Below are 18,653 nucleotides of genomic sequence, written 5' to 3'. Positions count from 1 at the left end.
CCAAGATGTTCTATCTTTTGGTCTAATGATTGTGAAATTTGATAGCATGTTGTTGCATTGTGGTGTGGTCTAGTTTTCATTCCTTTCCACTGTGGGAATTCTTAGTAGAGACCTATTTTTAATTATGTTTCTTCATCTCCTTGGCCAACTAGAATAATATATTTTGGAGATCAATATAAATAAAGATCACTTGTAATGAAAAATTATCAAGAAGGTTTAGTAGAAGGAAGTTGATTGTAAAATGAAGATCTATCTCTAGAAATGTGAAGTGGTTGATCAGTGTGGTTGTTTGTTAATGTTGTTTGGTATTGGTGGTAGTGAGCCTAAGTTTTTTTCCAACATTCCAGCAAAGTGGCAGTTGTGTCTCTTGTGTTGGATTCTTTCTTTCTACCACTAGGAAGTGAGCCCTCCTTTTATTCTAGTGGTTTTAGATGGGTAGTGAGCCCACCTACAGTGAGCAATTCTGGTAGTGAGCCATCTTGTAAAAATCACCTTAATCAGTGTCAACCTAACAAGTGTTTTTATTTTGAGAACTAATATTTTTTTTGGTTTTTCCCTTCTTTGGTTTTCCACATCATATCTAGTGTCTCATGTGTGTGCTCTTTTCATGATATCATTTGTTCATTGTTATGCAATCTAAAATCTATATTTACCGGATTTGTTTCTATGAAAAATTTAGTAAGTTTTAATGGATAACTAATTCACCCCTCTCTCAATTATCCAAAACATTCAACACTTTTTAGGAAACAATTGTTCATAAGTCCAGTCTAAAGAGGCAATACTCTTATAAGCACTAGATAACATAGATGAAAAAGGGATACCTTGCAACAAGTTTAAAAGGAATCCTTGGAGGAGAAGAGATCTTTTCTCAAAAGACATCAACCTCTAGGAGGAGTTCTTGAACAAACATAACATCTTCTACAAAAATAAAGGAAGGAGAATGAGAATACCTACCTTCCTCCTATTGCTAGGTAAAAGGATTCTTGATGAAGGATGATATACTTTTGACCCAAAGCGAAGGGACTATTTATAATAGATATAAATTACCAAGTGAAGAAGAGGTTGTAATCAAGGATACATACCTCTTGCATAAGAGATAATCCTTTAGAAAATAACATCTTCAGACAAGGAATGACATCAATTCCCCTTAATAAAAGGGACAAAGAGAAGGATTACACAACTTCCAAAGAGAGATTATTCATAGAAGATGTATTGTTTCAAGAAAAGAATAGGTCCTAAGCAAAAAACACACATGTACTCACATGAAAGATAATTCTATGCAAGAAAGGACATTATGTTATGAAAAATACAACACAAAAGAAAAGGATAGAGGAGGAAAATGTCATCTTTTCCCCCCAAGAAAGAGGACAAGGAAAAAAATAGGATGAAGGATCACACATTCCCTAAGAAGAGATTGTTCATAGGAGACATACCATTTCAAGAAAGGAATAGGTCCTAACCAAGGTACACACATGTACTCGCATGAAGGATAATTCCATGCAAGAAAAGAAATCAAGTTTTGAAAAATGCAATCCATAAAGGAAATAGTGAAACCTTAAAAAGAGAAAAGATAAAATTCTTTCCCCCCAAGCATAGAGACAATAATAAATAGACTATTATGTTGCTCACTAAGTAAGATTTCACCTAAAATTATACCACCATGAGTGGCAATGAGCCCCCAATAGGTAAGTTAACAATACATCACATATTGAGGAGAAATATAATAGGATCTTGAATGTTATTTGAAATGATTATAAGAAATATGTAATTCATTGTCACCTATTACTTTTATGAGACCTAAATCAATATATTGTTGTATTTTAATTTGTAAGGCTTGATACTCATTAATAGAATGTCCATGAATTTTATGATACTTTCAAGATGATTTCTATGTTTGTTTGTTCATTTAGGCCAAAGAGAGAAAGAAGAGAAACTAAGTTGGCATGAAGAAGATTAGACAAAACATTATCTTGTTGTGATATCATATTGAAATGAGAAGACATGGACTTACTAAATAATGGAGGAGGGGATGTTGTCAAAGGAAGAGGTTGAAAACCTAGCTTTTCATTAGAGAAGTGTTATTTCTCATGAATTTCAAGACTTTGTTGCAAACATCGTAAAACTTGTCCATTGTATCCATGTGTAAGATCAAGAGACGGTTTCTCCTAGGTGGAATTGGATTCAAGTTTAAAGAGGCCCAATAAATTTCTAGACATGTGTTAGGATAAATATTTTTAGGCATCTTAAATTTTCTACAAAAATAAGGTGTGAAATCTAATGACCCCGAATCATCCTCTGATAGTTCTTCTTTATGAACATCTTTAGTAGAATATTGTGTATTTGTCCAAATTGGAGAGAGTATTGTTGGAAATAAGAAATTATATTATGTTTCAATTTGTATGTTCTTGTCAGCTTCTAAAGTAAACACTTCATTATCATATGTGTAAGGAACTACATGATAATCAGGTTGATAGTTCACTCCATCTGGAACAATAAGTTTTGGTTTTTGGTGAGGCTGAGAGACATCTTGATGAAGGTGGACAACAACCTTAGACTTCTCAACAATATGAATGGTATTGATTTGATCTTGGTTAGGTTCTTCATCTTGAGGAGAAAGAGTATTGGAAATGGTATTATCCTCTTTCCCTAAAGTATCTTCATGACAAACCTTAGAAAAGGGACAATTATATTGTTAGCAGCAACCAAGAAGGAAAACCGAGAGGGGGGTGAATCAATTTTCACCGGATTAAAACAATTAAAGTACAATCTTAGATTCAAGAAATAGTAGCAGGCATAAAGATAAGAATAATGAAACCACAACACATAACACCAATATTTTGACATGTAAAACCCGGTTAAGGGAAAAACCATGGTGGGAACCTACCCACAATAAGATGATACTCTGCAATAGTATGTGAAAATATTACAATGGGGAATGCACATGCATTAAGGCACACTGCCTAAAGCTCACTAATCAAAATAAGATGACCTAGAAGGCTCCAACCCTTAGGGAAGGTTCACTACCTTACAATAAGATTTGGACTACAATCTGGATTACATGAACTGCAAAATTAGCATCTCCTTATGCCTAATGACAGTTCTGGTTAAGTACATTTGTCTACCCTGCAACAATATCTTATCAATACACCTCACCAAAGGATAAATTTTCTTAAGCACCACATACACCACTCTCTGCTAATGTAGACATAAAACTGATATCCAATTTACATGACTATACCACCTATTTATACAAATCATCAACCTTCAGTACAAGGTTGGCAAAACCCTCAGCTTACAATTACAAAATTACATCACACGATACATAAATAAACCACTGGACCAATATAATGATATAAATGACATAACATGGACCTAAATCAAATCTCCAAACATGCATCACCACCGAAAATCTCACCAAGATCAACCGCAACACGCTACACCACCAAGAATACCGCATAACATGAAGAATATCGTCGGATCAGCAAAGTCACCAAGAACACGCACAAGAATCAATGCAGACCATCAAGACAAATAGGACATGACTAGGAAACACCAACAAGAACATTATAACCATCTGCAATAGCTTCACCAACACCACTTATTCAAATCTTCATCGATCAAGACACTGACTCACAGGAACAGTCAACAACATCAATTCGGACTAGAAAGATAGCTTGCGAAGAAGAAAATCACCAACAATATAAACTAAAGATATATGTGAGCATCCAAAACATTCTCCCAAAACCACAGCCAAAAATATGATCATACAAGAGCTCACCGAAGCAAATACCAAACTCTACCAGCCACTGCATAGAAAGAATGAACTACAAACCGGACCAAATAATATGATTAAGAAAACTTCTAGATCACTGAAATAAATAAGGAATAAAGTATTTCATCATCCTAAATAGATAAACCATCCCTATCAACTCAATGCAATCATCGGAACACCAAACAACTCTCAATAACATTGAAATATGTTGACATTAATGACAACAACATATCCTAGAAGTTTGCAAACCCACCACATTAGTCATCTCTGAATTAGTCAAGGCACTCAACAATTCTTCCTTAGCTCTTATGTTATGTTCAACATAATTGATCTCAGTAGCAGTAACCGGTCCATTCTAAGGAACATTATAAACATTCTTTGTGATCTTCCAATACTCCTCTCCAAGGCATTTAAAGTAAACTTTCATCTGGTCCTTCCAAACAATATAATTGCTTCCATCAAATCTAGGACTCTCCTTCTTGAACACATAAGTTTCTATCTCACATCTCCTTAAGCGGTCAAGCTTCTTTCAGATGATCTAGCTTTGATACCAATTGTTAGTAGAAACCAAGAAGGAAAACTGAGAGGGGGGGGGTGAATCAATTTTCACCAAATTAAAACAATTAAAGCATAATCTTAGATCCAAGCAAGAACAACAAGAATAAAGATAAGAACAATTAAACCACAACACATAACACCAAGATTTTGACATGGAAAACCTGGTTAAGGGAAAACCATGGTGGGAACCTACCCATAATAAGATGATACTTTGCAGTAGTATGCACAAAAATATTATAATGGGGAATGCACATGCATTTAGGCACACTACATAGAACTAATTCCACAAAATAAGAGGACCTAGAAGGCTCCAACTCTCAGGGAAGGTTCACTACCTTGCAATAAGATTCAGACTACAATTTGGATTACATGAACTGCAAAATTAGCATCTCTTTATGCTTGATGACACTTCTGGTTAAGCACATTTGTCTGTCCTGCAACAATCTATGATCAATACACCTCATAGAAGGATAAATTCTCTTAAGAACCACATACACCACTCTCTAATAATGCAAACATAACACCAATGTCCAATTTATATGACTATACCACCTATTTATACAAATCATCAACCTTGACTACAAGTTTGGCCAAACCCTCAACTCACAATTACAAAATTACATCACACAGTACATAAATAAACCACTGGACCAATATAATGATATACATGACATAAAATGGACCTAAATCAAATCTCCAAACACGCATCACCACCAAAAATCTCACCAAGATCAACCGCAGCATGCTACACCACCAAGAATACTACATAACACAAAGAATATCATCAGATCAGCAAAGTCAACAAGAACACACACAAGAATCAATGTAAATCATCAAGAAAAATAGGATACGACCAGGAAACACCAACAAGCACATTAGAACCATTTGCAATAGCTACACCAACACCACTTATTTAAATCTTCATCGATCAACACGCTGACTCACGAGAACAGTCAACAAAAACAATTTGGACTAGAAAGATAGCATGTGAAGCACCAAATCACGAACCATCTAAACCAAATATACACATGAATATCCAAAACATTCTCCCAAAACCAAATCCAAAAATATGATCATACCGGAGTTCACAAGAGAAAATACCAAACTCTATCAACCACTGCACAGAAAGACTGAACTACAAATCAGACCAAATAATATGATCAAGAAAATTTTTGGATCACTGAAACAAATAAGGAATAAAGTATTGCAACATCACAAATAGATAAACCATCCATATAAGCTCAATGCAATCACCGGAACACCAAATAGCTCTCAACAACACCGAAATATGTTGACATGAATGACAACAATGTATCCTAGCAGCAGCAATATCCAACACGTCTCATTAATACTTCATCTCTAGGGGAAAGGTTATTGAAATGAATAGAAGGTGACATGTTATTAAGAGAACTATCAATCATATCACCCTCTTTTACCATAATATCATCTTCTTTCACCAAGGTATTGTCATTGGGGAGGGATATATTAAGAGTATAATCTACATCATTCTCCAATGGTTCATCCCAAAGAGGGAGATCATTGAGAGAAGTGTTAATAGTATTTTCTTGTATCAATATGTCCTCTTTAGGGAGAGAAACTATGGGAGATGAATCATCAAAAGGCTCATAAAGGGTATTTTCATATATCTTAAATCCTTGCAACTTAAGACCATCCTCTTGCACCAAAGTGTATTTATATGAGAGATTAGTGATAGTATTCTCTTGTATTAGCATATCAAGTTCATAAGTACTAAATGGCCCATCAAAGTAGTAAATTATTGCAAAAAGAAATTTGGCTTTTTTCTAATTTAATAAAAAGGGAACTTGCAATGAAAGAAGAAAATGTAATGAAATAAAGCATAAAGGGACTAATCTAAACACACAAAAATGCATAAAAAAACTCTTTATTTTTGTATTTTTACTATTTTAAAACATGCAAATTAGAACATGCAATAAAATAATGAACTAGATTTAAAAATACAATTGAACAATTATGTGACCCACAAGTTAATTTTAGGAAAATAAATTAGGGTTTTATATGAATTTAAGCTCTAAATTCATGTTTTTAATTGAAAATATGATATCTCAGTGCAAATTTGAAATCCAAAATACATACAAATCATATTTGAGAACATAAATCATAAATTAGCATGAAAGAAGCCGAGTTCACCAAAATGTAGCTCGGTGTAATTTGGAACTAGGGTTTCACCAAGTAGGATAAGACCACTAATTAACCAAATTAGCCAATACATTGAAAGAGGGGAAGACCTAATAGATATAGCTTCAATCCAATTAAGGAAAGGGTTGAGATTTCTTATTAGATTCACTGGTTTAGGGTTTGACTCACTCTTTATAAGTTGAATTGGAAAAATTGTGAAATTAGGGCAAAATAGGTGATTATGGAGGTATTTTAACAAAAACAGTAAGTTACAAATGTCCCATAGAGCCACCAACCTATATTTGAGAAAAAAAAATATGTTTTGGATCTATTCCCAAAAATTCGAGATGATTTTTTAAGACTAGGTAGTATCAATTCGCCATGGTCCTCCAAATTTATCATCGTCAAAACCTAAACCTATTGGTCTCTGCAAATCCAATTGATCCTCTTGAATGCATCTTTGTACATGTTCATGTACACAGTGAAAAGGGGAAAGATGTCATGAATAGGGGTTTTCCTTAGGTCAAACCTCGGTTTTAGAATTAATAATGAAATTAAATTGAAAATATAAATGAAAGACTGGAGTAAAATACTTTCCTTTTGAGGGAAAGGTTGAGAATTAATGAAACATTAATGATATAAATTTTATGAAGTTTTTTTTTGTCTCCATAAAGGAATTAGGGTTTCATGTAGGTTGTCTTCATAAAACGTAGAACATGAATGTCATCTTCAATGCTTGAATCTTGACTTCACTTTTACTCCAATGCTTGATAGAAGACTGGCTACTTACTCACTTGAATTCGCTAGTATAATTGAGCTATTGAATTTTTGGATTAGGTCTTTAATTTTATAGGGTTCAAATGAGAGGGATAGACCTCCTTTTACACTTTCTTGTTGAAAATCTGATTAAATTTCCACGACAGGCTGACACGTGGCTATATTTCCCACTAGTCAACATTGACCATTAGAGGGGGGAAATTTGGGCAAGATTAGGAGGCCCAAGGCATATACGCCTTAGCCTTGATTTAGGTCCAAGGCATGGTATGTCTTGGTCTGATTTGGGACCAAGGTGTGGTACATTCTGGTCCTGTAAATTAGGACTCCAAACTAGTGAACAAGCTGGCAATTTGGTGAAAATGTGAGGTAGATGACTGGTGTGAGTAGAACCAGTGTTGCAATCAAGCCTTGGAGGACAAAATGCCAAAGTGAGGCTAAGTGAGGACAAAATTGTAGGCAAGTACAATTTGGGACACTACACTCTCTCCCCTCTCTCTACCTCTCTCTATCTAACTCTCTCCTCTCCACCCCAAGATCCATATCTCTCTCTCTCTAGGCCTTGTTGGAATGCACTGATACTGACAGTAAACTGAGAGGGGGGCTAAATCGGTTTACTAACAATAATAGTGCTTAATTCAATTATAAACCTTATACCAGAGAACAACACAACGAAAGATATATCATGAAAGCACAATACACATAAAACCAATATTTTGATGTGGAAAACCTAGAAAGGGAAAAACCACGGTGGGAAACCCTACCCACAATCAGATGAATACTCTGCAGTAGTATTATGAATAATTACAATGGGGTCTACACATGCAGAAAGGCCAATAGCCTAGAGCTTACTGCTCATCACAAAGGGAAGTCTCACTGACTTACAAAATCATCAAAGTACAATCCGGTAAACAATGAACTGTGAAAGTAGCATCTACTAATGCCTGATATAGTTTCGATTAAGCAGTGATATGAATTTATTCACACATAATCCTTTCTCTGATAATGCATACTTAACCAACCATAACCATCGATCTATCCATATCTGAATTACATGAATAAGTCACCTATAAATACAGATCATCAACCTTATTGACAAGGTCGGCTAAACCCTAAACCCATAAACCCATAATTACAAAAATTACATCACATGATACCACTAGACCAATATTATGATTTACATTACATAGCATGGACCTAAATCAAGTAACCAAACAATTATATCCATCGGCGATTCCGCTAAGACCAAAATCCAACATGCTTCACTTGACGGTAGAAACCCTTAGTGAAAGTTTAACTGGATCCAAATAGGACCACCATAATAGCACACCATCTAATGCAAAGTCACCAAATTCTCTAGATATGATCAAGAAACACCAATAGTATGAAAGAAACTGATTCCATAAGCCGGACCCAAAATCCACTAACCAAGTCACCAAAACAGCATACCGGTACAGCTAACCAGGAACGCGAGAAGCCGGTAAAGCCAAAAGCTATCTAGTAAAGGCATAAACCAACTGGTAACTGGAAATACCAAAAGTGATAACCAAATCATGAAACCACCAACAAGCATATAACCATCCGAATAAGAATCCAAAACCAATTCCAAAGGTTTGATCATACCAGATCAGAATCATAGCCAAAACCAAAATGATCACCAAGACTAACTGGGATAGATCCAACTGGGATAGTCTCGAATCAGGATATAGTGTTAACATCAATGACAACACTTAATCAAATCTAGCATATTTCCAACAATCTCCCCCTTTAGCATTGATGACAAAACTGAATGTGAAAAATATCAAAGTGACAAGGAATGCCAGCAAACACCATCAAAAGATCTCATAGTTTTCACATGAATACCTTCTCCCCCTTTGACATCAATTATAAAGGACAGATACTAAACCAAGAGTACTGAACCAAAAAGCTGACTATTCCCCTTGAGTAGTAGCACCATCTTCATCAACCCGGATCAAAAAAGCATGTATGATAAGCTCACTAGATTGATGCATCTCTGCATCTCTAAGTCTCTTCTGGAGGGTTGGTAACCCATAACTGATCTCTGAGATATTCAAAAGTGTCTTTAGGCAATGGTTTCATTAGAATATATGTAATCTATTCCTTAGTAGGCACATAAACCAATCTGACTTCCTTTGCTTCAACCTTTCCTTCAAGAAATTATACCTTATAGAAATGTGTTTTGATTTGGAATGAAATACCGAATTCTTTGACATATCAATAGCAGCAGTATTATCATAGTGAATAACAATAAGCTCATCATAACTTACCCTTATATCTTTTAACATTTGTTTCATCCAGAAAATCTGAGTATAGTTGGTAGCACCTGCAACATATTCTGCTTTAGCTGTAGACAATGAAGTGCATGATTATTTCTTACTAAGCCATGAAACAAACTTCTTCCCAAGAAAGAATGCATACCATATCACAAAACCAAGCACTGTGGTGCACAACACAAGGAAACCAAGGGCACAAACCCCAAAGATCTGATCTAATTCATCTTCCATTGCTTTTATCTAATTTTCATCCTTACTTTCTTCAATAAAATATTTCAGTTCAATTTGAGAAATTAAACATACCTCTTCAAAAGCTAACCTTCTCCTAGTCATCACACCTTTCCTTTTATCTCCAATAATTTGATCTTCAAAATGATTTATCTTAACATACCTAGGAGTCTTTGAATTTTCTTGATTCGCTGACTCATTTTGTTGTTCCACTATAACTATTGAATTTTTGGATGTTGTCGGTGTCACTAGTTCACTGTTCTGAACTGATTCTTGCATTACCAGTTTAGGTTTGATAAATTCATCTTCTAGTCCATAATCATATGCTCTGATCTGATTACTACCATGCTCATCCACCTTGACATTTATGCTTTCCGTTATCCTATTCAATCTTTTATTATAACATCTATATGCTTTTCTCTTAGTAGAATAACCCAAAAATATTCCTTCATCACTTCTAGGATCAAACTTTCCTAATGCATCATCTCTTCTAATGTAATATTTTCTTCCAAAAAGTATGAAATATCTAACAGTAGGAGTGTAACCAAACCATAATTCATAAGGAGTCTTACCGGTATCACCTTTTATGTGTACTATGTTGAAAGTGTATGCATCAGTATTGACAACCTCTCTCCAGTAGATATTAGGTAATTTAGCTTCAGTCATCATAGTCCTTGCAGCATCCAAAATTGTTTTGTTCTTTCTTTCCACCAATCTGTTTTGTTGTGGGGTACTAGGTGCAGAAATTCATCTCTTGATACCATTCCTTTCACAAAAGTTGTTGAACTCACTGGATGTAAACTCACCTCCATGATCTAATCTTAAGCACTTTATCTTCAGTCATGTCTCAGTCTCAACCATAGCCTTAAAGATTTTGAATTTCTCAAAAGCTTCAAATTTCTCTTTCAAAAATGCTACCCACAACATTCTAGAATAGTCATCAATAAGTAACATAAAATATCTATCACCTTGAAAGATTTTAGTCCTTTCCAGTCCACACAAATCAGTATGAATAAGATCAAGAATTTCATTAGATTTATCATGTATACTTCTGAAAGAAGATCTAACTTGCTTACCCATTTGACATTCTCTACATACCGTATTATGAGGTTTAACAATCTTAGGCAAATCTCTAACAACCGGTATTGACCTGATCTTTACTATGCAATCAAAATTTACATGACACATCATCTTATACCATAACCAAATTTCATCAATATGAGAAATCAAGCAAGCTTTCTCATCGGAGTTCAAATGAAAAATATCTCCATTAGTCTGAGTTTCGAAAGCAATCTCCAATCCAGATTTAGTAATGATCTTACATTTTCCATCCTTGAATTGCAAATGAAATCCTCGATCCACCATCTAACCTACACTTAAAAGATTATGCTTTAAGCCTTCAACATAATAAACATTATCAGTGTTAGTCTTACCATCCAATGATATTGTTCCTTTGCCTTTGATCCTACATGCCTTGTTGTCTCCAAATCTGACCAATCCACCATCAAATTCTTGCAATGATAAGAACTTTCTTTTGTCACCAGTCATGTGATGCGAGCATCCACTGTCTATAACTCATTCATCCTTTTCTTTAGTATGTGTTGGTTCAATGACAGATTCTGGAGAATCATCCTTGATAGCAATAAAGACCCAATCTTTGCTGGATGAGGCACCATTACCGGATCCACTCATAGGTTCATCATCATCATCATTAGAAATACCATCATTGTCACCAACATAATAACATGATTTATCCTTATTCCTTATGAATCTAGGTTTTCTTTGATATTCAGGATTAGGCTTATAATTCCTCACAAATCTTTCATGATTCCTAGCAGCTCTTTCAGGACATCTAGATGCAAAATGACCAATCTTATTGCATGAAAAACATTTAAAAAGGAATTTTCCTTCATACTTACTTCCAGCTAGTCCTTTAGGAATTCTTCTAGCAATCAGTGTTAGGATTAATGATAGTCCCAAAGATACTAAGAGGGGGGGGGGGTGTGAATCAGTATCTAACGGTTAAGAGAATATTTGATCTTATTAAGTATTTTACATTTCAAAACAGTGTACCGATAAACAAGAATTAATGCAGTAAATAGGAACAGTAAAGACACAATATATTTAATGAGGAAACTCAGTGTGGGAAAAACCTCGGTGGGATTTGTGACCCACAATATTCACTCACTGGCCAATGAATAAATATTACTTACAATGAGGGGCCTGCACATGCAAGAAGGCCAACTGCTTAGAGCTCACTGCTCAATCTACAAAATGGAAGTCTCACTTACTTACAAAATGGATTGTGAGAATCCAATATAATGTACTGCTACAATTCAGCATCTGCTATGCTAGGTTCAGTATTGGTTTAAGCTCATACTATAACCATAAACTTTATACAAAATCTACCTTAATATTCTCTCATCACTTCTACCATATCCATCATATGTTCATTATTGTAGAATGATTTACAAGATCTTATACATATATGAGTCTATTACAATATGCCATGTCGGCTTTACACAAAGATATTTACAATTAAGTACAATAAATAAAAGTTTATTCCTATTGGTTGGGGTGCCGGTATACATTGTTGTCGCTACCGGTGAAGTGTCTATCGGTGTCAATTCCTACCAGTGCTGGTGCCTGAAGGTATCCACAAGGTTTCCAGTAGGTTTCCATCAATGACAACACAATCATTTCTTACTAGAGTGTAGAATGCCAACAATCTCCCCCTTTTGCATTGATGGCAACACTCATGAGAAAAATCCAAAAGTTGTTTCCAAAAATGAAGTCCAAAAAGTTACCAAAAAAAATGTGCTCCCCCTGAGCAGATGATCTCCTCTGATTAGCCATTTTTCTCTATCCACTACTCCCCCTTTGACATCAATGACAAAGGTTGTCAAAAATTGTCAAATGAGTGCAAAATTTCACCTTGAAGTTTGTAACCGGTTTTTACAATTTGAAATATGTCGGCCAAAACCAAGTTTAAACTATGTATGAATCTATTGTTGTCCTTGATGGTTGCCTCAATTCTTTGGATTCTACCAATGAGATTATGCATATGCTCCTCCGGTGACTTTTCCCTTGAATTAATGCCTTAGAGATCTCTTTCCTTAGAGAGATAAGGTTGTCTAATTTAGAACTTAGTTTGTGCTTAAGCTTTCTAGCATTCGCCTTGATCCTTTCTTTCTCTTTCTCTAATTTCTCCATCTCCTCCTCAAATCCTTCTATCTCTTGCTCAATAAATGATATAGGTTCACATGAACCAATGATATTATCAGCTATATCATCTATCTCTTTTTGTACTGTGCTTATTTTCTTTTTAATATCATGTGTTAACAAATGTGGCTTGCATGTGTCCTTGTACAGTTCCTTGTACTCCAAAGTTGTTTTATTTAGTGCCGGTAAAAGTGTGTTAATATGTTCTGTGCACTTCTTTATTGTTTCCTCAAAGAATTTTTCTTTTTCCTTTTCCATTTTCTCTTTGGATGTTTCCTCATTTATTTGATCAACTGTTAAAATATTTTTAGCAATGAATTTAGACAATGTGTCTAACTGACTTAAAGAATCTCTTACTTGATCTAAGTTGCATTTTGGTGAAATCATCTTAAGAATAGGAATAGTTTCATCAATTGCCTTATAGGTCAATGCATTACAATATGTTATCTTCTTTATTGAGTCCATAAGTACCTCTGTCACATTTGTAGGTTTGAATTCGCTCAGTGAAGTACTAGATGTCTGACCAACTACCTTTACTATCTCAGTGTTTGCAGTACTAGTAACCAATTTTCTTGAATCAACCTCCATTGGATCAGTTTGAGTTTGCATTTCAACTAGCAATGGTTTGGGTTTCTCAGTGATTACCATTTGTACTGTCTCAATGTGTACCTATGTATTTGTCAGTTTCTCTATTGGTTTCTTTGTATTATCTACTTTTGGTATCTCTATGTTATCCACTGCCAGTATCTCTGTCTCTGTCGATTTTACTATGCCAGCATCTACACTACTAGTATTTATTCCATTGTCCAAAGGTTTCTTTGTATGCACTATTTGCTCTATTTTCTCTGCTTGTATTCCAACCTCGATATTTTTTGCTAGTTTCTCTGCAATGTTTTTAGTGTTAGCAATATTATTTTTCACCTTAGTGCTATCCTTGTCCACTATAATGTTCACTTCCCAGGTATCAATGTTCATGGTAAATAAAATTTCTGACTCAGGGTTAGTGTCCTCATGTGGTGTGTCAACATTTTCAATAGCCGGTATGTCCTTAGTATTTGTCGGTGTAGTAACCAAAGGTGGTGGTAGGTTGTCAGTTAATTTTATGTTTGGTAATCCACCAAATTTACCTTTTCCTTTGTCTCTATCCTTTTGATAAACCTTGATATTTTACTTAGGTCTGTTCAACTCTTCTTGTTTTTCCTTCTCTACAATAAAGATGTCCCACTTGTCTATTGTTTCCTCTACAATTTCATTGACTCTACCAGCCATTAGGTTCACATGTTAGTGTCCACTTGCAAAAAATGATCTGTTAGCTTCACTAATAAGTTCATCAATCTCCTCTACAGAGTTAACCGGATGTACCGCTAAAAGTTTTTCAATCTTGAGTTTCTTATCTAGCTCCATAACTGCAATCCTCTTAGCATCCAACATTCTGTATAATTCATTAGGTAAATCATCTACAACTTCTATTAACACTTTCTTTTAAATGTCAAGATGTAGAATAATGTTATTCTCACTACTTTCCTTTTCTCCATCAGTGAATGTATTATACAGTTTTCTCACATTTGCCAAGTTGCCTTCGTCAGTGATTTCACTCAATAAGTTATCCAGAGGTGGTATAACTTCTTGTTGTTTCTTCTTAGGTGTCAACTTCCTTGTCGGTGGTCTTACTTCCTATTGCTTCTGCCTTGTTGTCCTTGTTTTCTTCGGTGGAGGAGAGGGTACCGATGAAGGTTTTCTCTTCCTATCAACTCTCTTAAACTCAACAGGTATCTCACTACCAGATGATGTACCAACTAGTGAGATGTGTGCCTTCAAGTGTAATCCTTCTAGGTCACTTTCTTTTATTCCAGTTGTGTTCATGATGTTTTCTTTTATTTCCTTGCTTTGTTGCACTCCTTATGTACTTTTCTCTTATCTTTCTTTGTTTCAATGTTTGTACACCACTTTCAATTGATTTTGCATTACCAAAAACCTTTTATGTGGGTTCTCTAGGTGCTTCTAATAGGGCTTTAGCATAAGTTTTAATAATGTTTACATCTGCCTCATACCCCATTTCGGTTACCCATATACTTCTAGGAAGAACTGCTTCCATCCATATTTCATCCTTTTTAATCACAAAACATATTTCTTTGTTGTACTTGTCTACTACACTCTATGGTAGTCTCACCCTGGTTTTCTTTTTTCCTTGGAAGGTTTTAAAATACTAAGTTATTTTGTTTTCTTTATCAGTGCCCATGCTGGTGAAGATTTCTAGCAATTGTTTGCCAACCAGTATATCATATCCAAAATCTTTCTTTCCAATAACGGTAACTTCTTTTGTGAAATATAACATAAGACATACCAAAAGATTGCCAAAATGAAATGTTCCTTTCTTATCTCCTTTTATCTTTTTCAGGTTGTCTATTAATTCATCCTTTAGCCACTCACATACATCTATTTTTGCATCATTATTCACCATGTCATAAGCACTTTTAATGCAAAGACTAGAAACTGAGTTGAGTCAGTTTGCATGTGTGGTCTTGTAGCCTAAGATCATGCTTATGAATCTGACATTTACATATGCTGCTCCTGTTAAGGTCATGACTATGTTATTAGGTACCTTCTTAGTCTTATCTGGCCTGCTACTGATGGAGGGTAAACCTGTCACTGCCCTAATTGCTTCCTTAGTTATTTTGCAAACTGAATCTAGCCAAAGAAATTATCCATGAACTCTACTAAGGCAATTCTCACTACCTCCTTAGGAAATTCAGGGATGTCCAAGATTTCCACAAAACCTAAAGTTTCAATTACCTTGTGTTTGGGTTTGACATTTCCATTTTCATCATAGATAACAGTTTTAAACATCTTCAACACTTCCTCAAAACCTAATTCCTCAACATTGAAGTGAATATAAATTCTAGGGTCTTTAGCATAAGAAACACCTTTAGGAATTTTTGAAAATGCGCCAATAGAATCATCTTGCTTGGCTATTTTGGGGATAATCTTAAAAACGGGCCTAGGGCATTTCACAACTTCCACAATAGTAGGGTTTGCAATAAATTTTGGAGCAGAGGAGGAAACCATTAAAAAATACCTTAAGCTGCCTGATAATGGTTGAGTGCTTGAGAGAAATTGTTTCATTTCTTTGCCTTGGATGCCTTCCCTTGGATTTCACTCTCTCTAATAGTTTGAATGCTTGGTGAATTGAAAAAGAGGGAAAACCGATGATTTATAATGTCTTTTCTTCCAACAACTGCATTAAATGCTCGTCGGTTAAGTGAAACTTAACACATCTGCTGGTAGAGAAGAAATTCATCTTCACACCATTAACCGAGGGTAAACTACACGATATTCAACTTGTTGCAATACCCCCAAAGGTTTACTTCTCAGTTGGATGAAGAATCTCCTACTGGTGGAGTAATACTCTATTCTGCTGGTGAAGGAATAGTCTCATCAACATTCTAATATGTCTTTCTAATCCATTGTCGTGAAAATTCTTGCTTTACTTCATCAACCTTTTCTTTGCCTTTCAAACTGGGCCCTTTATTATTTACCGGTGAAGTCTTGCTTCTACAAAATTTTGCAATATGTCCAATCTTGTTACAAGCATAACAAGTGACATTATTCTTTTGAATAGCCTTTCCATATCCTATGTCAGTTTGTGTTATGCATTGATTAGATAAGTGCCCAAATCTTCCACAAACATAACATCTTACATTCATTCTGTAGTTTTCTGAATTGTGGCCAATTTTGTTGCATTTGGAACATTAATCGGTGGGTGCATTAATGTTCTGATTGTTTCTAGATCTACACTAATTTTCTCTATGACCATACTAGTTATAGATAAAGCATTTCCCATTAAATTTGTAAGCATTAAGTTGTCTTACTGGTTTACTATGATCATGACTGTTTGCAGTACCGAAACTTTCTCCAACTTCAAATCCAAGTCAATTAGTATCTCCATTAGGTTTCTGACTTTTTAGCATATCATCAAGTTCTTCTAAACTTTTCTTGAATTTCTCTTTATGTTGATTTGCAGTAGCCAACTCATTTTCCAGAATTCTCTTTTGTCTCATAAGTTCAGTTTTATCATGTTGCATGTGAATCAAATTTGTCTTCAACATATAATTTTTCATGACCGAGTCTTAGATTTTCATTTCTAGCATCATTGAGTCTCCTAGTCAAGTCATCTTCATTCTTCTTTCTATCTTCAATGTCTTTACAAAATCTCATAGTCATATCTTGAATTTCATTCCTCATAGTCATGTTTTCTTGCCTCATCTTGTTTACAAGCTCATTAAGAGTTTCCTTTTCATCATCATCACTTTGAATCTTCTCATGAAGTTCTTTTATTTTATTTCTAGAAATAGTAAGATTCTCCTGAAGTCCTTGAATGAATTCCTATGCAGTCTTCAGATCATCTTCAAGTTTGATATTCTTCAACTTCTCTGAATCATAGTCCACAAGAGCTCCTTCTAATTGCTTTCTTAAGTTCTCCATTTGTACCAGTGTCAGAATATTCCTTAGGTTGTTATACTTTTGAAAATAGAGGACCAAGCTCTAATACCAATTGTTATGATTAATGGTAGTCCCAAAGATACTGAGAGGAGGGGGTGAATCAGTATCTAACCGGTTAAGAGAATATTTGATCTTATTAAGTATTTTGCATTCCAAAACAGTGTACTGGTAAACAAGAATTAATGCAGTAAATAGGAACACTAAAGACAACATATAAAACACACCATAACACAAGATGTTTAACGATGAAACCCGGTGTGGGAAAAAACTCGGTGGGATTTGTGACCCACAATATTCAATCACTGGCCAATGGATAAATATTACTTACAATGAGTAAATATTACTTACAATGAGGGGCCTGCACATGCAGGAAGGCCAACTTCCTAGAACTCATTATTCAATCTAAAAAATGGAAGTCTCACTGATTTACAAAATGGATTGTGAGAATCCAATATAATGTACTACTACAACAACATTTGTTATGCAAGGTTCAATACTGGTTTAAGCTCATACTATAACCATAAACCTTATACAAAATCTGCCTTAATAGTCACTCATCACTTCTACCATATCCATCATATATTCATTATTGCAAGATGATTTACAAGATCTCATACATATATAAGTCTATTACAATATGCCATTTCATCTTTACAAAAAATTATTTACAATTAAGTACAATAAACAAAATTTTATTCCTGTCGGTTGGGGTGCTGGTATACATTGTTGTTGTTGTCAGTGAAGTGTCTGTCGGTGCCAATGCCTATCAGTGTCGGTGCCTGATGGTATCCACAAGGTTGCTGGTAGGTTGCCATCAACAACAACACCATCATTTCTCACTAGAGTGTAGAATGCCAACAATCAAGCTTTCAGCTCTTCAAGCTCTCTTTCTTCTTTCTCAATTTCTTCTGTATCCTTAGCATACATATCTTTCCAATCTATCTTCTATTTAGCGGATGCAGATGCTCTAAATGCATTCTTAGTTCTAGTAGCACTCTGTTCTCGAAGTTCTACAAGTTCAAAAATAGACAATTTCCCAAGTAGTGTATCTCTAGTCATAGGGGTACTTGACATTGTCCGGAGTTCATTGATAGCAATAGCATTCATTTTGTAAGCCAAAGGTAGAACTCTTATAACTTTTGACACTA

This window comes from Cryptomeria japonica, chromosome 7, assembly GCF_030272615.1.
Source record: "Cryptomeria japonica chromosome 7, Sugi_1.0, whole genome shotgun sequence".
NCBI classification, from domain to species: Eukaryota; Viridiplantae; Streptophyta; class Pinopsida; order Cupressales; family Cupressaceae; genus Cryptomeria; species Cryptomeria japonica.
Note: the sequence above shows the minus strand (reverse complement) of the source record.